This window comes from Macaca fascicularis, chromosome 1 (assembly GCF_037993035.2).
Source record: "Macaca fascicularis isolate 582-1 chromosome 1, T2T-MFA8v1.1".
NCBI classification, from domain to species: domain Eukaryota; kingdom Metazoa; phylum Chordata; class Mammalia; order Primates; family Cercopithecidae; genus Macaca; species Macaca fascicularis.
Window position 1 is genome coordinate 38196598 of NC_088375.1, and position 25989 is coordinate 38222586.

The 25989-nt window shown below is 37.5% G+C and overlaps 1 protein-coding gene and 1 pseudogene across 3 annotated transcripts in view; one reads left to right on the top strand and one right to left on the bottom strand.

The window, feature by feature from the left end:
* The window catches only part of XPR1 (xenotropic and polytropic retrovirus receptor 1), a 257324-nt gene that overhangs the window by 72543 nt on the left and 158792 nt on the right, over positions 1-25989 (top strand). The window lies entirely within an intron of this gene.
* On the bottom strand, positions 8012-8674 carry LOC102138632 (ribonuclease H2 subunit C pseudogene; annotated as a pseudogene).

The window sequence follows — 25989 nt, forward strand, 5'->3', positions numbered from 1 at the left end:
CCCAGCCCCACAGAAGCATTGTTAAATGGAATTTATTTAAGCTGAAAACAGTATTTCCTATAAAGTAACTTTTTGGCAAATGTTTTTCTAGCTAATTTTTCAGTTGATATCAGTTGTAGAAATATGTGTTTTAAAAAAGCAATCCTTATTCATATTAAGAGTTAAGATTTCTAATTTTGGAGAATCAACAAAAATAACTGTCAGAATAGAATTTTTGTCTTGATAGTAGTTGGAAGAATAGTTACATGGTGAGAAAACCAGGATAGATTTTTAAATCAAACTTACATGTGCAGGTTTGTTACATAGGTAAGTTTACATCACGGGGATTTGTTGTATAGATTATTTCATCAACCAGGTACCGAGCCTAGTACCCATTAGTTATTTTTCCTGATCCTCTCACTTCTCCTACCCTTCACCCTCTGATAGGCCCCAGTGTGTGTTGTTCCCCTTTATGTGTCCATGTGTTCTCATCATTTAGCTCCCACTTATAAGTGAGAACACGAATATAATGATGTGCAGTAGTTTAATTTTAATAGTGGAATTGTTTTTCAAGTTAGACCTGTCCCTGGTGTCCTTTGGACTTGAGAGATTCTACCTTTTTAAAGTACCTACGTAACAGTATCTGCATAGGGCTGTGGAATATAGGCAGACCTAATTCTCCCCTGTTCCTGTTTATAGGTTGTGTGTTGTGAACCTAGAAGGATTGTGCTTCCTGATTTTAGTTTTCTTTTTCTTGTTTTTACTGCAGCTCTCCAGAAAACCTACAGAATGTTTATTGGAAACACCTTGGTAGAAGAAAAGTGTTGTTTGTTGTAAACATAAATCCTAATCTTTTGTGCAAAATATTTTAGAAATATTTTAACTTTTATTTCTTAGTAAGAGACCTTTCAGGGTCCTGATTATGGTTGTGGAGGTCTTTAATATCCATTGGTAATTTTTCTCATGGTTTCTTTTTGTCTTTTTGGAGGTAGTGGTATTGGTGCTGAAGTAGTGATGTGAGGATGATGGCAGTAATATTTCTAATTAGCATTTCTTATTGAGGTATTTTAGAATGCCTAGTAAGAAATTTAAATAAAACAATTAGGTCAAATGAATTTAGAAAAGCTGAATGGACTATTTAGGCACAATATTTGGCCAATATAAAAAAATTGGAAAAAATAGATACATGATTTTCAATTAGCTGCATGATACTGTTTTTAGATTAATAAGTAAAAGGAAGTTTAATTGAACATCTGTTACAAATAGGAGTTTTCAGAATTTTCAGGTGGATGTAATCAATAGCCAGTGGTTTTTGCCTACTGTTTTTGTGGATAGTAGCATCTGACTCTCATATCATCTGTGATTTACAAAAATGCATCTAAAGAAGTATGTTCAATTTCCTGTTTTTGTTTTGTCTAATAAACACTTTGTAATTCCTTACTATGTGTGTTTGAGGTGATGAAAATTTTGGAGATAATAATGGTGATGGTTGCACAACATTATGAATGTACTTAATGCCATTGAATTGTACCTTAATATTGGTTAAAATGGTAGAATTAATGTTGTATATATTTTACCACAATAAATAAAAGGTAGGAAAAATTTTATCAGTAAATTTACATTTCTGGAAGGTTTAGTTCTGAAATTTTTTAGTGGAGATTTTATTGCAAGGTGATTTTTTTTTAACCTATATTCCTGGCATAACTGACTTCTATTTTTAGCCCTAAATATTCAAAAGAACAGGAAAACGTGACTCTGCCTATGACTTTCCTTAAATATTTTTATGGATGTTTTATTTGAAATATGCAGCTAAAATTACAAACTCTTTCCTAAAGGTAATGTTTAATTTTATATGTTGTAAAATTAAATATTGTTTAACAAAAATTTTTCCCAAAATGAAATGTCTAATTTGCATTTTTAAAAGATAATTTTTTTTTTTTTTTGAGACGGAGTCTCGCTCTGTCGCCCAGGCTGGAGTGCAGTGCCCGGATCTCAGCTCACTGCAAGCTCCGCCTCCCGGGTTCCCGCCATTCTCCTGCCTCAGCCTCCCGAGTAGCTGGGACTACAGGCGCCCGCCACCTCGCCCGGCTAGTTTTTTGTATTTTTTAGTAGAGACGGGGTTTCACCGTGTTAGCCAGGATGGTCTCGATCTCCTGACCTCGTGATCCGCCCGCCTTGGCCTCCCAAAGTGCTGGGATTACAGGCTTGAGCCACCGTTTAAATCTTTATCTTCAGATAGCTGTAGTCTTACAAGCATGTAAAGTTTTTTTGTTTTTGTTTTTGTTTTTTTCCAGAGACAAGTCTCGCTCTGTCTCCTAGGCTGGAGTGCAGTGGCATGATCTCGGCTCACTGCAACCTCCATCTCTCAGGGTCAAGCAATTCCCCTGCCTCAGTCTCCTGAGTAGCTCCTTTTACAGGCACCCACCACCACACCCGGCTGATTTCTGTATTTTTACTAGAGACGGGGTTTCACCATGTTGGCCAGGCTGGTCTCAAACTCCTGACCTCAGGTAATACACCTTCCTCGGCCTCCCAAAGTGCTGGGATTACAGGCATGAGCCACTGTGCCTGGCCATAAGCATGTAAAGTTTTAAAGAAAAACAACTTTTATCTCTCCTGGTTAGTGAGTTTTTTAAACCGCTTTTTTGAAGTATAATTGACATTTAATAAACTGTATATATTTAAAGTGTGCAATTTGGTAAGTTATGACATTTGTATACACTGGTGAAACCATAACCACACTCAAGATGTGAACATATCCATCATCCCCAAGAGTTTCATCATACCTTTTTGTAATCTCTCCTTCCCACCCCGTCTCACTCTATCCCTTCTCAGTCAAACACTGATTGGCTTTCTTTCATTGTTTATCAGTTTACATTTTCCAAAGTTTTATGTGTATTTATATAGTATGTACCCTTGTTTGTCTGGCTTCTTTCAGTCAACCTAATTATTTTGAGATTCCGAAGTAGCAGTGCAATTTTACGTTCACTTGGAATGTGTGAATGTTCCATTTTTTTTCCTATGTCTTCACCAATACTTGGTATTGTCAGTCTATTTAATTTTAGTCATTAGAATAGGAATGTAGTGTTATCTCATTAGGCTTTTAATTTACATTTTCCAAATGACTAGTGATATTGAGACTTTTCCTATTGTTTATTTGCCATTGGTATATCTTTAGGAAAATATTCAAATCTTTTTCCTATTTAAAAAATTGGGTGGTTTTTCTCCTATTCTTGAGTTTTGAGAGTTCTTTTTATATTTTAGATACAATACCTTTATCAGATGTAGATTTTGCAAAGATTTTTCAAAAGTAGAACTTTTGAATTTTGATGTAGTCCAGTTTATCAGTTCTTTTATGGATCATGCTTTTGGTCAAATCTTATAATTCTTTGCCTAATTCAAGGTCACAAAGATTTTCTCCTCTGTTTGCATCTAACAGCTTTGTAGTTTTAGGTTTTACATTTAGATCTGTGTCCATTTTGAGTTAATTTTTTGTATGTGGTGTGAGGCATGGAACAAAGTTCATTTTTTATATACACATATCAGTTGTTCTAACACCATTTGTTGAAAAGACCATCCTGTCTCCACTGTATTGCTTTTGTATGCAGTAGTTCCCCCTTATCTGCTGGGGATACATTTCAAGACCCCCAGTGGATGCCTAAAACTGTGGATAGTACCAAATTACATATACAGTATTTTTTCTATACATTTATACATACATATGATAAAGTTTAATTTATCAGTTAGGCACAATAAGAGACTAACAGTAATAAAACACAACAATTATAACAGTATGTCAGCATCATTACTCTTGCCGTTTGTGGCCATTAAGTAAAATAAGTGTTACTTGAACACAAGCACTGAAGTACTGTGATAGCCTGATAACTGAGATGGCTACTAAGTGACTAAGGGGTGGTAGTGTTGTTCCCTAGACGAAGGGATGATTCTCATCCCAGGCAATATGGAGCAGGATGGTGTGAGATTTCATACTGCTATTCAGAATGACATGCAGTTTAAACCTTATGAATTGTTTATTTCTGGAATTTTCTGTTTAATATTTTCAGACAGCTGTTGACAATGGTAACTGAAACCATGGAAAGTGAAACCATGGTTTAAAGGGACTATTTTATTTGTCAAAAAATCAGGCTGGGCACGGTGGCTCACACCTGTAATCCCAGCACTTTGGGAGGCTGAGGCAGTGGATCACCTGAGGTGAGGAGTTCGAGACCAGGCTGATCAATATGGTATAACCCCATTTCTACTAAAAATACAAACATCAGCTGGGTGTAGTGGCATACGCCTGTAGTGCCAGCTACTCGGGAGGCTGAGACAGGAAAATCGCTTGAACCTGGGAGGCAGAGGTTGCAGTGAACCGAGATCGTGCCACTGCACTCCAGCCTGGGCGACAGAGTGGAGCTCTGTCTCAAATAAATAAATAAATAAATAAATAAATAAATAAATAAATAAAATAAATCAGTTGTTCATGTATATGTAGGTCTATTTCTTAATTACTGTAGCTTTAATAATAGTCTTGAAATCAGTTAACATTGTTCTTATTCTAGCTTTGTTATTTATTTATTTTTTTTCCAAAGTAGTTTTGTCTATTCTAGGTCCTTTGCATTTTCTTATGTATTTTGGAATACTCTATCCGTTTCTATAAAAAAAAAGCCTGGTAAGATTTTTATTGGGATTCTATTGAATCTCTAGATAAATTTGGGGAAAACTGACAGCTTAATATTTAATCTTTCAACCTGAGAGTAAGGTATATATTTCCCTTTGGTCTTCTTTAATTTTTCTCAGCAGTGTTTTGTAGTATATGAGTTTTCCACATCTTTAATCTGATTTATTTCTAAGTATTCAGTATTTTTTGATGCTCTTGCAAATGATGCTGTCTTTCCATTTCAGTTTCCAATTGTTCATTGCTAGTATGCAGAAGTACTATATATATGAAGATTTTTACATATTGATCTTGTATTGTGCAAGTTTGCTAAACTTACTTTTTAGTTTCAGTAGCTTTTTAAAAATAGATTGATCAGATTTTCTATATAGACCACGTGTCATCTGCCAATAAAGACAGTTTTACTTCTACCTTTCCAAGCTGGGTGCCTTTTTATTTCTTTTACTTGCCTGGTTACACTGGGCTGAATCTCTAACACAATGTTGGATAGAAGTGGTGTGAATGGGCATCCCTTGTTTGCTGAGAGTTTTTATTTTTATTTATTTTTATTTTTATTATACTTTAAGTTCTAGGGTACATGTGCACAACGTGCAGGTTTGTTACATATGTATACATGTGCCATGTTGGTGTGCTGCACCCATCAACCCGTCATTTACATTAGGTATATCTCCTAGTGCTATCCCTCCCCGTCCTCCCCACAATAGGACCCGGTGTGTGATGTTCCCCTTCCTGTGTCCAAGTGATCTCATTGTACAATTCCCACCTATGAGTGAGAACATGCGGTGTTTGGTTTTCTGTCCTTGCGATAGTTTGCTGAGAATGATGGTTTCCAGCTGCATCCATGTCCCTACAAAGGATGTGAACTCATCCTTTTTTATGGCTGCATAGTATTCCATGGTGTATATGTACCACATTTTCTTAATCCAGTCTGTCACTGATGGACATTTGGGTTGATTCCAAGTCTTTGCTATTGTGAATAGTGCCGCAATAAACATACGTGTGCATGTGTCTTTATAGCAGCATGACTTACAGTCCTTTGGGTATATCCGCAGTAATGGGATGGCTGGGTTAAATGGTATTTCTAGTTCTAGATCCTTGAGGAATCGCCACATTGTTTTCCACAATGGTTGAACTAGTTTACAGTTCCACCAACAGTGTAAAAGTGTTCCTATTTCTCCATATCCTCTCCAGCACCTGTTGTTTCCTGATTTTTAAATGATTGCCATTCTAACTGGCATGAGATGGTATCTCATTGTGATTTTGATTTGCATTTCTCTGATGGCAAGTGATGATGAGCATTTTTTCATGTGTCTGTTGGCTGTATGAATGTCTTCTTTTGAGAAGTGTTGGTTCATATCCTTTGCCCACGTTTTGATGAGTTTTTATTAGAAGTAGACATTGCACTTTGTTAGGTGCTTTTTTCATATTTATTGAGATGATCATACAGCTTCTGTCTTTTAGTTTGTTAATATGGTGAATTAAATTGATTTTTACATGTTAAATTGACCCTGCCTTCTTAGGATAAGCGCCACTTTGTCATTACGTATCCTTTTTATATATTGTTGACTTAGATTTGCTAAAATTGTATTAGAATTTTTACATCTATATTTATATGGGATATTTTTCTCTAGAAGTCTTATAATGTCTTTGTCTTGTTTTGGTATCAGGGTAATGTTTACCTCATAGAAGGAGGTGGAAAGAGTTCTTTTCATTAGTGCGGAAGAGTTTATATATATCTGATGTTATTATTTTTAACTGTTTGGTAGAATCCACTAATAAAGTCATCTGGGCCTGGAACTTTCTTCATGGGAAGATTTTAATAGGAGTGTTTAGGTTATCTGTTTTTTCTTGAGTGAACTCTTGATAGTTGGTATCTTTCAAGGAATTTGTCTATTTAATTTAAATTGTCAAATTTATTGGCATAAAGTTATTCATAATATTTCCTTATTATCCTTTACATAGTGATAGAAGCTATAACCTTGTCAACTTTCACATTCCTGATACTGGCCATTTGTGTTGTCTTCATCCCCTTCCTCCTCCTCCTCATCCTTCTCCTCTAGCATCATCATTATCAGTCTGGTTAGAGATTTATCAATTTTACTGTCTTAGTCAAAGGACCAGCCACTTGTTTTCTTGATTTTTCTCTCAGATTTTTTCCTGTTCTCTCTTTGTCTCATTCTGTTCTCTCTCTCTCTCTCTCTCTCTCATTCTCTCTCTCTCTCTTTCTGTCTCTCTCTCGTCTGTGTGTCTGTCTGTCTTGTCTCATCTTGTTGCCCAGGCTGGAGTGCAGTGGCACAATCATAGCACCCTGTAACCTCAACCTCCTGGGCTCAAGCATTCCTCCAATCTCAGCCTCCTGCATAATTGGGGCTACAGACGCATGCCACCATGCCCAGCTAAGTTTTCCAGTTTTTGTAGAGACAGGGTCTCACTATGTTGCCCAGCCTGGTGTTGACCTCCTGGGCTCAAGGGATCCTCCTGCCTTGGCCTTCCAAAGTGCTCAGATTACAGGTGTGAGCCACCACACCTGACCCTGTTTTCTTTTTAATTGATTTCCTCTTCGATTGTTATTATTTTCTTCCTTCTTTCTTTGAGTTTAATTTCCTCTTTTTCTAGTTTCTTTTTTTTTTTTAACTGGAAACTATATTTCTGTTGCAACCCTTTTCTGTTGTTTGGCAATTTTAATGAGCATTTTAATCAGTGTTTTTGATGAGAATGCTGATATACAGTAGTATGCGATTCAGAATCAATTTACTTTATTAGCTGGAAAGAATAGCTGATATTCTGGAATGTCAGAATCCAAGAAGCTAAGATGGTAGCCTAAATATATTAAGATGTGGGCTAATGAAGAAAAATCTCAAATTCTCTGCTTAATACCAAAAAATCATTTAGGAAAATAAGGGAAAAGGGAGAACAAGATTTTTAGGGCGGCATTGGTTAATTGTAGTCAGTAGCATCCAAAGTGCCTGGTTTGGATACTACTAAGTATATGGTTGTTTAAATGTAATATAGCCCCAGATAATCTAATCTGATGAAAGTATTAATGTAAAGTGTTCAGAAATAAGGAAGTAATTATCTCACACTTCTTTACTGAATAGACTACTTCAGGAATCTTGTATTTATTTATGAGCATCACCCTGCTGGGTTTAGACACACTAGAACTCTGTTGGCCAGAGTAGGCAAATTTGTCAGTGGACAGACCATGCCATAACGAATCCTGGACTCATAGAATGTTAGAATGGATAGGGGTCTTAGAGATTGCCTTATTTTTCATCATAGGAAACCAGAGCTGGGAGCTGTCTGCTGGTTTACCCAGTGTTACACAAATAATTCGTGACAGTGTTGAAGATCGGATTTTCTTTTTTTTTTTTTTTTGCTGTAAAGAGCTCCTTTATTGGGGTGATGGAATCAGTGGTTCCAAAGAGCTGGTTTACTGCTGTGAAGGGATCGCAGCTTTGAATTTCAAGCTCTGGTTCTCAGTCCTCGGGCACCTGTGCGTGAATCGCTGCCACAAGACTGGGCCAAGTTAGGGCCCCACGCACTTTGGCATCCGGGCCAGGGATGGTCTCCAGATCCCACAAGGTGAAGTGGCTGAAGCTGGCAGTGGCTCCAATGAAGCGGTCAAAGTCCCGTTCCAGCGGCGACTCTTCTTGGTCGTCAGTCCCGGAATCCCGCAAGGGGTCTGGCTTCCCCATGGACACTTCCTTCTCTTCCGTCACCATCACGTATCCCACGAGGCCAGGCGGCACCGCCACCTCCTCGCCCCGTAGACAGCGGCCCCGAAATGACACTTCGAGTCCCTCGGGGCCCTGGCGGATGGCAGGCGTGAAGAAGCGCCCCACCGGGGCGGGCCCGTCCACCGCGACCTCGCAGGGCAGCAGGTGTAGTGCGACGGGGGCGGCGTCGCGCAGCGTGGCGGAGCGCAAGTGGACGCGGTGCCTCTCGATGGCCGCCTCGTCGCCGCACTCCATCCTCGCTTCTACGCGACGCAAGGGCTCGCGGGTTGACGCTGAAGCTGAAGATCGGATTTTCAATTTCTGGAGGGCATTCACCGTGCCCGGCCGAGAAGTTGTTTTAATGAAAGCTTCTTGAGCTCTGTATGTGGTTCTCAATTCTTGGAGGTAGCCATCAAGGGAGTGGACAATCCCTAGAGTGGAATATCATATAATAGATAAATCAGATAAACTTCGGGCTATATCAGCTATAGCGTTTTGGTTTCTTTTCATTCGTTTGTTGGAGTCGGTCTCACTCTGTCGCCAAGGCTGGAGTTCAGTGGCGCAGCCTCAAACTACTGGGCACAAGTGATACAAGTGGGTGCCACCATGCCTGGCTAGTTTTTTGGTTTTTTGTTTGTTTGTTTGTTTGTTTTTGTAGTGATGGGTCTCACTGTGTTGCCCAGACTGGTCTTGAACTCCTGGCCTCAAGTGATCCTCCTGCCTCAGCCTCGCAGAGTGCTAGGATTATAGACATGAGCCACCGCATGGCCTTAGATTTTTTTTGTTGTCTAATTTTCAAGCCTGTGTGATCTTTTCAAACTAACCTGTTTTGGTATCATCACGTTTCTTTATTGTTTACCTATGTTGTATTTTATTGATTTCCACTCTAATATTTCCTTGCTCTGTGCTCTTTGGGTTTAATTTATCCTTCTTTTTCTAGTTTTTAAAAGTGTAAGCTTTTTTCTCTGCTAAAATCTCTGTTGCTTTATTTTTGGCTCTTAGCATCAGCCCTCTGCAGGTATAAATTTCAGGTTCTAGGCTTCACACCTGATTGTCAAATTGGTAAATGTTCTAGGCTAAGTGTCTTCAGAAGGTAAGTTCACCTCTCTAAGATTCTTCCCTCTCTGGAATTAGGTCCTTTACCTCTAGTTTTTGCTCTTTCAGCAGCTATTTGTTACCTTGAAACAAATGACTTAGGTATATTATTCAGTTTTCTGTTTAACTTATAGGTGGTAGTTGGCCTTCAGGTCCTCCTTCTGACCTGGAAGTGGACCTTCCTTAAATGGATTATTTTTCAATATTCAGTAATCTGCTCATCTTCTAGAAGCTCATATTGATTCACAAAAGCAAGCCATGCCAAACACATATAATTTTCTTTTTCCTTTTTTTGGAGACGGAGTTTCACTCTTGTTATCCAGGCTGGAGTGTAGTGGCACAATCTCAGCTCACTGCAACCTCTGCCTCCCGGGTTCAAGCGATTCTCCTGCCTCAGCTTCCCAAGTAAAGCTGGGATTACAGGTGCCTGCCACCATACCCAGCTAATTTTTGTATTTTTAGTAGAGAAGGGGTTTCACTATGTTGGTCAGGCTGGTCTCCAACTCCTGACCTCAGGTAATACGCCCACTTTGGCCTCCTGAAGTGCTGGGATTACAGGCATGAGCCACCATGCCTAGCCCTAATTTTCTTTTGAAGTTAGTTCTCTTAATTGAATAGGAGAATGTCATGGGCATAAAATTTGTTTTTTACAACCTGTCATAACAGGTTTTAAAACCTGTTCTTGTGGAGGATCAAAATATGCGAGATGAATGATAATATAGTTAGGAGGATTTGGAGTTGATTGAACAACTTATAACCAAAGAGTATTGACAGATTAGTGGCAGCTAAAAGTGTTTTTTTTCCTGAGCGTGTGCCTCAGAACTACCTGGGGATTGTTAAAAATATGCAAATACCCAGATCCCACTCTATATCTCCTACATAGAATCTTAGGTGTGGATTGGGAAATATTATTTTCAAAATATGTTTTTAGAGTCTGTGATGGAAAACTCTGGCTAAGAATGATGAATTAAATTTAGTGGTGTGCTGGAACTGTCTCACACGAGATTATGATAATTGTCTTTATCTCTTCTCAACCCAGTGTTCACTGCTGGTAGCTTGAAATTGGCCACAATGGGAGTATTTACACTATAGAAATTGGCAAACCTGCCTAAAAACACCCCAGGAAACATTTTCTAGCACACTACTATTAGGTTGGTACAAAAGTAATTGTGTTTTTTGTCATTGTGGCAAAAACCGCAATTACTTTTGCACCAACCCAGTAGTTACATTTAATAGAATTGAATAGATATGAAGTTTAAAAAAATCTGTAGGATAGAAGAATGGTAGCATGATTGCAATTAATATAATCTAAGGGTTTAGCTGTTTCTTTGGTATGAGCCAGTAATAAGATACAACTTTAAAAAACATTAATGCTATGTATTAAGTTTTATACAACAACAACAAAAAGGTGATAGTACTACTGTGCAGAGCATTAATCAGACTGTCCTTTTTTGGAGTATTGGGTATTGGTTATAGGTGCTGTGTTTTTAAAAGGATCACTGAACTTCTCTAGAAATGAGCCATCACCACATGGGAATGGGTTTGAAAATTGTTGTAAAGATAATAGTTGAAGAAAAGTTTAACATAGAGTACTTAGGGGATACTTCATAACTGATAATGAACAAAAATTAGAATCATTTTATGTGACCACATAAAACAGAATTTGAACCAGTGGGTATGTTAGAACTTTCACATAGTTCAATTTGCCCCCAAATAAAATTGTTGGAGATGTCGTAAGTTTTGGAATTGAATGTTATGTAGCTACCACATAGGGACATTGGGGAGAATTTTTGTATTTGGCAGGAAGAGGACTAGATCAGTGATTCATAACTGTGGTTGCACATTAGAATCACCTGGGCAACATTAAAAAACAAAAATCTGAACTGACTGCATGCACCTTAAGCTGACTAAATCAGAATCTTGGGACTTGACCATCTGTATTTTTTTTTTTTTTCAGACAGAGTCTCACTCTGTCGCCCAGGCTGGAGTGCAGTGGCATAATCTTGGCTCACCACAACCTCCACCTCCTGGGTTCAAGCGATTCTTCTGCCTCAGCCTCCCAAGTAGCTAGGATTACAGGTGCCCACCACCACACCTGGCTAATTTTTGTATTTTTAGTAGAGGCGAGGTTTCACCATGTTGGCCAGGCTCGTCTCGATCTCCTGACCTCGTGATCCGCCCAGCTCGGCCTCCCAAAGTCTGGGATTACAGGCATGAACCACCGCGCCCAGCCGGACCTGTATGTTTTAAAGCTCTTTGGGTCACGATAATGTGCAGCAACATTTGAGAATCGCTGAATTAGATTATAATGTATTTTCCCACTTAATTTTACAACATAATTCTGACTATTCAGTGGTAACACTTTGTTTTCCTGGAACAGATTTTGTATGATCTTCATTTGTAAAATATATAGAAAACCTGGGATATGTAAATACCAAGGAAATGTACAGACATAGATTTATTGAATCTGAGAACAGAGATTCTAATTCTGGAAACACTAGTCAAATGTTTGTTTGATAATTTCATAATGATTATCAGTAATTTATTTAAAGTCCAATATGATTAAATAAAAATGCATTTTAAAAATTTATGAAACTAATAAAGAAAAAAGTTGGAAGTGTATTTAGAATTTTATTTCTTATGGTTAAAATGTGACTGATGACATTGGCATCAGTTGATGACACTGGCAAAATGTTAATAATTGTTGAAGCTCAGCATTGGACATGTTGGGGCTTAGAATATTATTCTCTGTACTTTTTCCTTTATTAGTTTTGGAATTTCAATAAACAGCTAAAAAAACCACCCAAAACTAAATTAATGCTTGTCTTATATCACTTTGAAAGGAAATGTGTAGCTGGTATGTCCTAAAAACAGAATGCATTCAAATTTAATATTCTTTTAAAATTGATTCCTATGTAATTTTATGTGATTATATCTTTCTAGGAAAAACAAATTATTGGCATATTATATTGGATGCTTGGAGCAGAGACTCTTGGAAGCTCACAAGGCTCCATGAAATTCTATGAGAATATTAATATCTGAAGTAAGAGAATATAGATTATATTTGCTAATAATATGCAAAGAGAGAGTCTCTTCTCTGACCAAAAAACCCTGAAGTATATGGAACTCAGTGTCTTTAATAATTATTGTGATAATTTGTACTTCTTTTTCATATACTAGTAGACTGTAGGGGTCATGCCTTTAAGTAATGAATTTATGAGTGCAATCCCTGTTCCCCAAGGTTGGGGTGATGTGAGGGGGAGCTTCTTTCCCCTTCCTCTTCTGATTTTCTTGAGTTCCTTTTCTTCTTGCCTCCTTTCCTTTCTTCTCGCATATGTGCCCACTTCCTCTCTGTCTCACTCAGTGTTTCTTCCTTTTGCCTACTCCTTCTCAGTCCTCATATCTGCATCTATCCTTGCCTGTCTTCCTCTTTGACAGTGTTGCCTTGTCTCTCTGACTCACTCTTCCCTCTTTATCATTCCTGTCTGCCTAATTCTGTCTCACTTTTTTTCTGATCCTCTCTCTCCCGTGTGTCCCCCGTTTGCCCCCTGTTTCAGTCTCCCTACCCAATCATTGTCTCTCCTCCTTCACTGTTAGTCCATTTCTCCCTGCCCCTGCCTTTTGGTCTGTTTTTCTCTCCCTGTCCATTTGTCTCCCTGTTCATCATTTTGTCCCTCCTTATTCATCTTTCTCTATGCATCTGTCTCTTCCTGACCATCTGTCTGTTTCTTTCTTTCTGTCTTTGTCTTGCTTTATTGTTTTCTCTGTGTTCTGTTCTATCTTTGCTACTCTCTCTTGCTCCCCCATGCCTCTTGTCTTGTCTTTGCTTTTGCTCTCCCTCTATGTCCCTTACTCTGTTTTTCTCCCTTGCTCATATCTGTTACTTGTTCAGTTTCTGTCACTAGCTTTTCACCTGTTCTTCCTCAGAATAGAGTCATCGCTGATAGCTTGTATACCTGAGGAGCTCAAACTGTGCAGAGATGTCCTGGGGGTGCCATAGGAGTACCAATGGGATATTTTACGTTTTTGAGGGAAGTACAGCATTACTTGACATCTGTTGGGAACTGTTAAAACTACTAGTGCAAGGTAATTAACAGTTTTGATGTTAGATCTCACTGCATTTATTTTGATGTTGTCATGTATTTGTAAAGATGGATTTTTAATGGTTTCTGAGATAAAACATGAGTACTGTGTGAAAACCAGTGAAATCAGGAAATGAGAGTGGTAGTGTCCAATGTGATTTCAAAGTTTGAGAAGTTGTGTAGTGTCCAGCAGGACATAAATATTTATTAAGCTGCTTGGACCTAACTGCTTAATAAATAGAAATATTTGTTATTTCTTTTGGCCTAGGATCACCATGAAGATATTATGGGAACAAAATGTGGTGTGATTCAGATAGGTTCTGAAGCTATGTCTCCAAATACAAACTGAGGTATATTATGTGACACGTGGGTACAATGAGGGACCAGATGAAAGCACAAATTTCTTGTGTAGGGACAGTTCAGGTAGAGATGAGATACTTCCTGAATATAATTCCTTAAATGTATCATCTTAAAAATTTCCTATTGGCCAGGTGTGGTGGCTTATGCCTGTAATCTCAGCACTTTGGGAGGCCAAGGCAGGAGGATCACTTGAACCCAGGAGTTTGAGACCAACCTGGGCAATATGTGAGACAAAAAATTTTTTTTAAATTATCCAGGCATGGTGATATGTGGCTGTGATCCTAGCTACTCTGAAGGCTGAGGGAGGAGGATCGCTTGTGCCCAGGAGGTCGAGGCTACAGTGACCTGTGTTTGCATCACTGCACTTCAGCCTAGGTGACAGAGCAAGACCCTGTATCAAAAAATATATATATAATATATAAAATACGTAAAAAAATATAATACAAAAATATATTTAAATATATAATATAAAAATAAAAATATAAAAATATATATTACATATATATATTTCCTATCAACTTGGAGGAGAACTTTGGTAATTTTATGACTTTAATCACTCCAAGTTCTTAGACTACATCTTTTTTATGCATGTGTGTGTGATTTACTACCCTCTGTGGCCAAAGACTTGCAACTACTTTACCCCAGTAAATGTCCTTGTATAGAAAACATCAGCTATAGGTCTTCTTGGGTCATCTCTAAGTAGGGCCAAAATTTAGGGATTGCCCAGTGCCTGTGTGAATATGAAGTAAGCATGTCTCTCCAGCATCCTTTCCTCTTTATTACAGTGTTAGACTATCTTTTTTGTTTTTGTTTTTTTTTTGTTTTGTTTTTATTTTGTTTGTTTGCTTTTTGAAACGGAGTTTAGCTCTTAGTTGCCCAGGCTGGAGTGCAATGGCAAGATCTCTGCTCACCGCAACCTCCGCCTCCCAGGTTCAAGCGATTCTCCTGCTTCAGCCTTCCGAGTAGCTGGGATTACAGGCATGTGCCACCACACCCGGCTAATTTTGTATTTTTAGGAGAGACGGTGTTTCTCCATGTTGGTCAGGTTGGTCTTAAACTCCCGACCTCAGGTGATCCGCCTGCCTCAGCCTCCCAAAGTGCTGGGATTATAGGCGTGAGCCACTGCACTCCGCTCTAGACTGTCTTTCTTCAGGTGACTCTACCAACTTCTTTCCCTTTATGGCTGCCACCCTAAACATATCTGTGTTATATTTATAGCAGCTTCTTTAGTTTTATACCTGCAATCTTTCTCTCAGGATAAAAGGTTTCTACTGGACTTATCTTACCCTATCAAGTTTATTAATTTTTGCAAATTTATATCAACAGTCATTTGTTTGGCTTTGAGATTATGTTTTATGTATTATAATTAACTCGGAACTATTTACCAGCTATATAGTTCATGATTTTATGATGGCAGATCTTTAACATTTGCATTTTTCTAGAAGCCGATAGAATTACATTTTTTAACACTGGAGATTACAGAATGCATTCTTGAATTATTAAATATGATACAAATTACTACTTTTTAACCATTTCCCCAGTAGAACTTTAGAACCTTTAATACTTCATCTGTCACCCTTCACTATTATATATTGTTTTCACATATTTTGATTCTACACATATTTTAAATTTTGCAAAACACTGTGGGTTTGTTTTACAGTTAATATTCCTTTATCTCATTTTTCTGTTTTTTGTTATTGATTATCTCTCCATTTCCATTTTTCCATCTGAGCCTATTTTCCTTTTTTTTTTTTAAACAACTGCCAGGTCTGCTGGCAGCAAATTCTGCCAGGTTTTCTTTATTAAAAAAACTTTATATCACCATTACTTTTCAAGAATGTTTTCACCAGGAATATAATTCAAAGTAGACCTTTGTTCTTTCAGCAATTTAAAGATGCTGTTCTGTTGCTTTCCAGCTTTGGTATTTTCTTTTTGTGCCGTCTTTTATTTTTAGTTGACACTTAATAATTGTACGTATTTGTGGGGTACAGAGTGATATTTAGATACATGTATGCAATGTGTAATGATCAAATCAGGATAGTTAGATTTTTACTTTAAACATTTTATCATTTCTTTATATTGAGAGCATCTTAAAAAATCACCCATTTAAATTAGCTGTAATTTAGAGAAAATGATTAGATAAATAATAATCCTACCTTACATAAACTGTTCAGTCATTTCATCTCATTGTAAGTTAGATGCTCTTAAGTATTTTCTTTTGAGCAAATAAAACACTGGACTTATAAAAGGATCAGACATATCTGAAAGATAAGATTGAACAGGTATGTTAGGGCTCCGTCTAGTAGACCAAAATGTTTGAATTTGATATTTAATGAATATTGATGTGTTTTAGCATCTTTCAAATTTTTTTTCTTGGGGATTAGTAGAGCCAAAATATTTAGAATGGTTTATAACAAGGTAAGCGGTTCTGACAGAAAGAAGAAAAGCAGGGAGCAGGGCTTGGGAGGGGGTGTTAGTAGATAGGAGAGGGGATGCTTTTAAAAAAGAAGATGGTAATAAAGTTCATTAGATTATCTTTCAATAATTATTAAAAAGAAAAAATAATTAAACCAAGGCAGAGTGTCTTGGAGAATAAACCTGATTGATGAGGGATGGCAAATGTAATAATATATTGACATAGGGTAGACTTTCAGATTCCATTGTCTTAAAGCAGTTGGTAATATGACAGTTCTTTAGCCTTTTTGGAAGTTTTTCTTTTTTGGTAGAGATACAACATAAAAGACTTGAGGAAATAAGTCATGGTAATTATCTGTCATCCAGTAAAAGAAATTTGAAAATCATTGGCATAAAGCAGCATTTATAAATTGATGAATTAGAGTAATCTGAGGTATGGTTTTATATGACATGAAAAATGAATATTATAATTTAATATATTACTAGAGTGGTGATTTTCAAAGTGTGGTTCTTAGACCAACAGCATCACCTGGGTACTTGTTATAAATGCTAATTCTTGGACTTCACCCCAGACCTACTAAATCAGAAACTTTTGGGGTGGGGCCTGGCTATTGGTATTTTAACAAGGTCTTCAGGGGACTTGAATGCATGCTTAAGTTTGAAAACCATGGATTTAGAATACTATTGCCTTTTGTTGTACCCGCCAATAAATTAAATTTTATATATGCTATTCTATTCAAGAGTTATGTGCCCTTATGCCTTTGTGTATATATATCCATATCAGTATGTTTAAAAGAATCAGAGGGTAAAATGAGAGCCTTTTGTGGTTAAACGTCTTTCAGAGTTAGAAGGAGGCCAGGCGTGGTGGCTCATGTCTGTAATCCCAGCACTTTGGGAGGCTGAGGTGAACAGATCACTTCAGGTCTGGAGTTCAAGACCAGCCTGGCCAACATGGTGAAACCCCATCTCTAGTAAAAACAAAGATGGGACATGGTGGTGTGCACCTGTAATTCCAGCTACTTGGAAGGCTGAGGCAGGAGAATTGCTTGAACTCAGGAGGTGGAGATTGCAGTGAGCTGAGATTACACCATGACACTTTAGCCTGGGTGACAAGATCAAAACTGTGTCTCAAAAAGAAAAAAAAAATTAGAAGGAAATTCTCCCATTTTGCACTGACATTGGTGAAATCCAGGTTCAATATTAGTGTTTTAAATAAATTTATCATATCATTTTTTCTTTTTGGTGCCATTTGTTGACATTGAGCTAACAAGTCTGAGAGTGTTGGATTTGACAGACTGTGGGTTGACTCAGGTGGTTGTTCTTAATTGGTCTGGAATGTCAGTTGGCATAAAATATTAAAGTAAGTTTTGAGAAAAGGGAAGAAAGAAATTATGCCTGCCTTGAATTTGAGCAGGTCTTTTACTTCTGGCTATGCAGTTCATAGTTTGAAAGTCATTGTCCTACTATATGTAAAACATGTCTTACTAAAATTTATATTTTATTATATAGTTGACCATTGAACAACATAGATTTGATCTGTGCAGGTCTACTTATATTGGATTTCCTTTCACCTCTGCCACCCTGAGATGGCAAGACCAACCTCCCATTTTACTCTTCTTCCTTTTCCTTAGCATATTCAATGTGAAGTCATTGAGGATAAAGACTTTTATAGTAACCACTTCCGCTTAATTAATAGTAAATATATTTTTCTTATGACTTCCTTTTCTCTAGCTTACTTTATTGTAAGAATACAGTATATAATACATAAAACATACAAAATATGTGTTAATTGATTGTTTATGTTACCACTAAGGCTTCTGGTCAGCAGAAGGGTATTAGTAGTTATGTTTTGTGGGAGTCAAAAGATATACATGAGGCCAGGCTTGGTGGCTCCTGCCTGTAATCCTAACACCTTGAGAGGCTGAGGTTGGCGAATTGCTTGAGCTCAGGAGTTGAAAACCATCCTGGGCAAGGTGGTGAAACTTCGTGTCTACAAAAAATAGAAAAAAAATTAGCCATGTGTGGTGGTGTATGCCTGTATTCCCGTATTCCCAGTTACTCTGGAGGCTGAGATGGAAGGATGGCTTGAGCCCGGGAGGTCAAGGCTGCAGTGAGCCTCCCAAGTAGCTGGAATTACAGGAGCCCACCACCACACCCGGCTAATTTTTGTATTTTTAGTAGAGACAGGGTTTTGCCATCTTGGTCAGGCTGGTTTGAACTCCTGACCTAGTGATCCACCCGCCTCAGCCTCCCAAAGTGCTGGGATTACAGATGTGAGCCACCGCGCCCGACCTTTAAAATGTTACTTTAAATTAACATACATACTCAGTTATATGTTTTGATTTTATTTAGAACTTTCATTTTAAGACAAGACTAAGTGAAATTGTAGAAATTAGTTGAGAAATGAGACTGTGCATTTCATATTGGCCCATGGTGTAAAATGATCTGATGTATAATAAAACTTAGTTGAATACAAATGTTATTTTATCAGTTTTGTTTTTAGCTGATAAGTTAATTTATAATTATTAACCTTGATTTGACTGTCCTTTTGAAAAATCTTGCCTAAGAAAACTAAATGACCATCAAAACACTGGTCTTAAAATAGAGTTCAGACTATTTTTTAGCTTGACACAGTTGTCTCTCTTGCTTTGCTTTCCTTCTGAAATGATGTTTCCATTTTGGGGACTGGGAAGAGCAATGATTATTTATAGACTAGTGTGTTTTGGACAGGTGGTATATTTACACAGATCAGTGGAATTATTTGTCCCTTAAGACCTTTAATATGAATGCATTTCATTTTATCACTTTTTGTAATTAAAAGAGCAAAATAATTATGTGGGTGAGTAGAGAACATTGTCTTTAATTTTGTATGTTAATGCAACAGGTGTCCACTATGTATCAGGAATTTTTCAGAGTTTTGGGGTTACCGATAAACCACATAGCTTTGTCATTGAAAAATTTTAAAGACCATTTTTGTATTTTCTTACGGAGCATACAACGTAAAAATATCTCTCTGTCTTCCCCGTTTCGGCTTTCTGTTTGATAGAAGTATTCTAGGGAGTCAAACCCTGTAGAAAATTGGAGCATTCATACATTGCTGAAACTTTTTATGTTACATTCTATATTTTTAAACTTAAAGTTATAAAGTAACCATTAGCAGTACTGCATAACAAAAGCTTTACAACTTAAAATACTTCTGAAATTTAGCATGTGCACATATTTTTGAGATTTACAACTATTGTTATATTAATTATGTAGGTAACGTCAGAGTTACACACTCTGGTTATTATACCAGGACCTTTTTGCCATAAAAGGTACCAAATCAAATAGCATCAAATGAAGTTCTTTCCATCAGTCTATATATGGTAGCAGTTTTCTCTAGTAAAATTCTGTATAAAGAACTGCTTTCTTCCTTGTAGCAGGAACTACTTTCATTTTATTCCTTTTTGAGAGCCCCTGACTCTTGAGAAAATACTTTCCATCTTGTTAGAGACTAGATGACATAATATAGTCCCATTCAGAAAGATATTGATAGTAAAATAGTCTCTTCCTTTTCTCTTCTCTTACCTGTCTTCAGCTCTTCTGGAACCTCCTCTCTGTCCTTTATCTATTATGCCCTGGTTATCCAGAGCCATCTTAATTTTAAAATTCTCCATCATATTTTTTTATTATATTGAATTCACAGTTCATTCTAGGGTCATCCAGATACATCATTTACCAGGAGAAGCAGTTAGCTTGCCTCTTGAGTTATTTGGCCATTTCATTATCTTGCATCACATGGTTGAAAACCTTTCTTTTTGGATGTTGTATATGACTATTAGTGCTTTTCAGTCTTTTCTGTTCTTACAGTTCATATTTTTACCCTTCTTTTTACAAACAAAGTTGGAGAGAAAATTAAATACTCTTCTGAATATGTTAATACTTAGTTTAATAAAAAACAACCAGAATTACATCTCAATTTCTGGAGGTGAGGCGGTAGTCAAAAAACTGAGTAAGCTATGGTCCTATAGGGGAGAGAATAGATTAGAATACTTAATGTGAGACACATATTCTAAAAGAAAAGAGAATCAAGTGCTGTCAGAAAAAAAGGTGGCGTACTGACTTGAGGTGAATTTGGTATATCAAAGAATATCTAGAGGAAGTGACCTTTGAGCAGGGCCTTGGAGTAGGGCCAACTTACCCATTAAGCACAGTAAGCACAGTGCCTTGGGCCCATGCTATTTATAGGAGCCCATAAAATTCACTTTAATTTTAATTAATTTTTACAGGAGAAAAAATGAGTATAATAGTGATGAATAATGAATCCAGCCTGAATTATATTTGTCTTCATATTAATGAAGTTGTAAAATATGATTTTTAATATACACTATTTTTAAATGGAGGAAGTGACTTACAGAGGTGAAAGTGCCTGGGACTTGGAAAAGTCATAATGTAAACTGCCTATAAAGTTAAGTAAGGGTTTGTGGGTGTAAGTGGCTAAAGTTGGCAAAATGTTGAGTAAGAAATTGATAATTAAACAGTAAATTCATTTTAAGGAGTTAAATATATATGATTTCTTTTCCATGTGCTGCCACTCGTTGAAGCGCAGCAATGACCAGATAAACGTTATTTAGCTAGAACTAATAAACACCACTTGATATGCTGAACAAGAAAGATACCTTCAGTTAGTCAATGTAAAAGTCATTGTATTGAGAGGCAATATCTGCTTCAATATTTCCTCAGTTATCAATTTAATATTAGTTTGTAAACATTTAAGATGTATATACATCATTGATAACAGAAACATAGTTAAACTGTGGTGGTATGGAGAATACATTTTTGATTCTAAGACGTGCTGCAATTTTTTGTTTCCACAAACCCATTGCCATAAAACTCATACCATAGCATAGAATGAACCTCCATGGTGAAACAAGGATTGAACATTTCAGACTTTGACTTTATTCATGCTTATAAACAGTTACAGAGTCTATATATAGATGGTACTGAGTAAGGATCCCTAAAGGTATCGAACACATTCAAGTATAAGTTAGAAATACTGAGGCTTCCCTTTCTCAAAGGGTAATCTGTGAGGCATCTGGAGAGTCTGGTTAAAAATCTTAACCATACCCAGGATTTATTGTAGCATCATTTTAGTGGATACATCCTGGAATAATGTGCATTTTAAATGTTATTTTTAAGGACTCAAAAGTTGGAGAACCAGTAAGATAGTGTGAATTTTTTTTGAAGATCTGACTAATCTTCCTGATGAAAGATACTAAGAGAGAATAGGGATAGGGAGTAAAGGGTAAAAATGTGGGGAAAAAAGGATGTAGAGTGATTTAGTGGTAGGTGACCACTATTGCACTGTCACCCTGACATGAATAGAAAAGCCCCATCTCTATCCATTAATCTTTTATGACTTCCAAACCTTTCTTGTACTTATTTTTTATCCTTCACTGTTTGCTTTGATTCCCCCAGCTAAATTATAAGCTAATTAAGGAGAAACATATTTTTGCATTCTCTTGCAAAAGACTACACATAGTAACTGCTTAAACTGATTTTACTGAATAAGACCAAATTCACCAAAGTCTCATTGAACTTACCTATATATAGTATCTCTCATTTTAACACTTTTGTTGTAAGTAAATCTGAATTTCCCCTGGCATCTGTTGCTTTAAGAGGGATACTGCAAAGTAACTCCAAGTGTGGGCTTCAGTGTCAGAAAACCTGGATTGAAATACTGGCCTCACTCCTTAATTGCTATGTGCCCTTAGGCAAGTTTTGTACTCTTTGAACCTTAGTGCCCTCGAGTATGACATGGCCCTAATAGTATCTACTTCAAATTATTATTAGAATTAAATGAGATAATGTATGTTAAATATTTAACATAATGCTTGGCATACTCAATGAATGTTAGTGGTTCTGAGAGGTGAAGCCAGCTGGACTTCTTGGGTTGAGTGGGGACTTGGAGAACTTTTCTGTGTAGCTAGAGGATTGTAAACGCACCAATCAGCGCTCTGTGTCTAGCTAAAGGATTGTAAATGCACCAATTAGCCCTTTGTGAAAACACACCAATCAGCACTGTGTGTCTAGCTAAAGGATTGTAAACACACCAATCAGCACGCTGTAAAAACGCACCAGTCAGCGCTCTGTGTCTAGCTAAAGGTTTGGGAATGGACCAATCAGCACTCTGTAAAATGGACCAATCAGCATGACATGGGCAGGGACAAATAAGGGAGTAAAAGCTGGCCACCCCCAGCCAGCAGGGGCAAGCTGCTGGGATTCCCTTCCACGCTGTCTTCAATTCCACTCCTCACAATAAATCTTGCTGCTGCTCACCCTTTGGGTCTGTACCACCTTTAAGAGCCGTGACACTCACCATGAAGGTCCGCGGCTTCGTTCTTGAAGTCAGCAAGAGCAAGAACCCACTGGAAGGAACCAACTGCGGAAACTCGGGACATAGTTCTGTTTCTTGTAAGCCAGCAGTTATCAAAGTGTTATCCATTCAACCTCTTGGGGTCCCTGAGACTGAAAACTATTTACATAATAATGCTGAGGCTTTATTTGCCTTTTTCACTCTCATTTTCTTATGTGTAGAAAGTGGAGTATTCCGGAGGCTAGCTGAAGCAGATGTGAGAATCCAGCTTCTATTAATCCAGACAGACACCAGAGAGATTTGTACACATGTAAAATAATGCCACTTTTCTCACCATTTGGGAGGGAGGTAGAGGGAATGCTTATTTTTGTAAAATTGACTCATTTATGTTAACATATAATGGATTTATTTTTGTTATTTTTAAGTTGATAGGTAAATATTTTTAAATGTATGTTTTAATTTCTTCTTCTTCTTTTTTTTTTTTTTTAAAGACAGAGTCTCGCTGTCACCCAGGCTGCAGTGCAGTGGCGTGATCTCGGCTCACTGCAAGCTCCACCTCCTGGGTTCACGCCATTCTCCTGCCTCAGCCTCCAGAGTAGCTGGGACTTAACGGGCGCCTGTGACCGCACCTGGCTAATTTTTTTGTATTTTTAGTAGAGACGGGGTTTCACTGTGATCTCGACCTTCTGACCTCATGATCTGCCCGCCTCAGCCTCTCAAAGTGCTGGGATTACAGGCGTGAGCCACCGCTCCTAGCCATATGTTTTAATTTCTAATATGATAAAGAACAAGAAATAATACAATGTAACTGGGATATAGGATGCCTGAAGAGGTTATGTTGTAACTGTTACCAGAAAGGGGTCCTGATCCAGACCTTAAGAGAGGGTTCTTGGATCTTGCACAAGAAAGAATGTGAGGCGAGTCCACAGAGTAAAGTGAAAGCAAGTTTAATAAAGTAAAGGAATGTCACGCCTGTAATCCAGCACTTTGGGAGGCTGAGGTGGGTGGATCTCCTGAGGTCAGGAGTTCAAGACCAGCCTGGCCAACATGGTAAAACCCTGCCTCTACTAGAAATACAAAAATTAGCCAGGTGTGGTGGCGGATGCCTGTAATACCAGCTACTTGGGAGGTTGAGACAGGAGAATCACTTGAACCCAGGGGGCAGAGGTTACAGTGAACCGAGATCACACCATTGCACTGCAGCATGGGCAACAAGAGCGAAAATCTGTCTCAAAAACCAACCAACCAAACAAACAAAAATAAAAGAAAATAAAGGAATGAAAGAATGGCTGCTCCATAGACAAGAGCATACTCAAGGGCTGCTGTTTGCTCATTTTTATGGTTATTTCTTGATTATATGCTAAACAAGGGGTGGATTATTCATGCCTCCTCCTTTTAGACCAGATGAGGTAACTTCTTGACCTTTCCATGGCATTTGTAAACTGTCATGGTGCTGGTGGGAGTGTAGCAGTAAGGATGACCAGAGGTCACTTTCATCATCATCTTGATTTTGGTCGCCTTCTTTACTGCAACCTGTTTTATCAGCAAGGTCTTTATGCCTGTATCTTGTATCAACTTCCTATCTTATCCTGTGACTTAGAATGCCTAACTCTCTGGGAATGCAGCCCAGTAGGTTTCAGCCTCATTTTACCCAGCGCTTATTCAAGATGGAGTTGCTCTGGTTCACATGCTTCTGATATAACCAGTCTTTCTGTAAAGCAAAAGGATTTACGTTTAATGTGTATTCAGGGGCAATTTTAAAGAAAATTAAGATTTTTTAAAAGATTTAGGAAAAAGTCTTAGAGACAGAAAATATGAATGAAAAAGTAACACTGGTATATGGCGGTAGTGAGAAAAAGGAGTTGCTTATAATTGAGGGGGTAGTAATGAAAACTATGTTGATGGGGCTACAAGCTGTGGGCAGTGAGAGAGGATACCATAAACTGATACCAGCCAGCTATGAATACTTGAAAGTAAAACTCAGCTACTTAGAGGAACTGCTGGAAACAAGATCGTAGGTAATATTTATCCTCAAAGTCAGTACTTTTCAGACTTAATTGGACAGATGTATCATCTAGGAGCTTGTTAAAGTTCATATTCCGATTAACTGATTCCAATTAACTAATTCTGTATTTCAAATAAGCTCCGAGAGGCTGCTAAAACTTTAGGCATCACTTGATAAGTCGTATATACACATTAGAGTTTGAGAAGCATTGCTCTATGTCATTATTTTACAGGTGAGGTAATGGAAGCTCAGAGAACTTAGTTGATTTGCTCAGGATTCCAAAGTTTGTAAGAACAAAACCTGTATTAGAATACAAACGGCTTCATACCAGACTTCACAATGTTTCCCTAATTTCTTAGAAAGATCGAATGCCAAAATTAGGAATTACAATAATTGTTAAATTAATTTTCAGGTTCTTTTTTGTTGAATGTTTATTTTAGATTCAGAGATATATGTACAGGCTTGTGATATAGGTAAATTATGTGTCATAGGAGTTTAGTGTACAGATTATTTCATCAGCCAGGTAATAAGCATAGTATATGATAGGCAGTTTTTTGGTCCCCACTCTCCTCCCACCCTCCAGCCTTAAGTAGGCCCCAGTGTTTGTTGTTTTCTTTGTATGCATGTGTACTGAATGTTTAACTCCTGCTTATAAATGAGAACATGAGGTATTTGTTTTTTTGTTCCTGTGTTAGTTTGCTTAGGATAATGGCCTCCAGCTCCATACATGTTCCTGCAAAGGACATAATCTCATTCTTTTTCATGGCTGGATAGTATTCCATGGTGTTATATGTATCACATTTTAAAAATCCAGTCTACCATTGATGGGCATTTAGGTTGATTCCATGTCTTTGCTGTTGTGAATAGTACTGCGATTAACGTATGTGTGCATTTGTCTTTATGGCAGAACATTTTACATTCCTTTGGGTGTATACTTGGTAATGCGAATGATAGTTCTGTTTTAAGTGGGAATGGTAGTTCTGGGTCATTCCCAATAGTGGGAATGATAGTTCTGGGTCAGATAGTAGTTCTGTTTTAAGTTCTTTGAGAAAACACGAAACTGCTTTCCACAGTGGTTGAACTAATTTACATTCCCACCAGCAGTTTATGTGTTCCCTTTTGTCCTCAACCTCACCAGCGTCTATTATTTTTTGACTTTTTAATAATGCCATTCTGACTGGTGTGAGATGGTATCTCATTGTGGTTTTCATTTGCATTTATCTAAGGAGTGGTAATGTTGAGTATTTTTTAATATACTTGTTGGCCATGTGTATGTCTTCTTTTGTAAAGTGTCTGTTCATGTC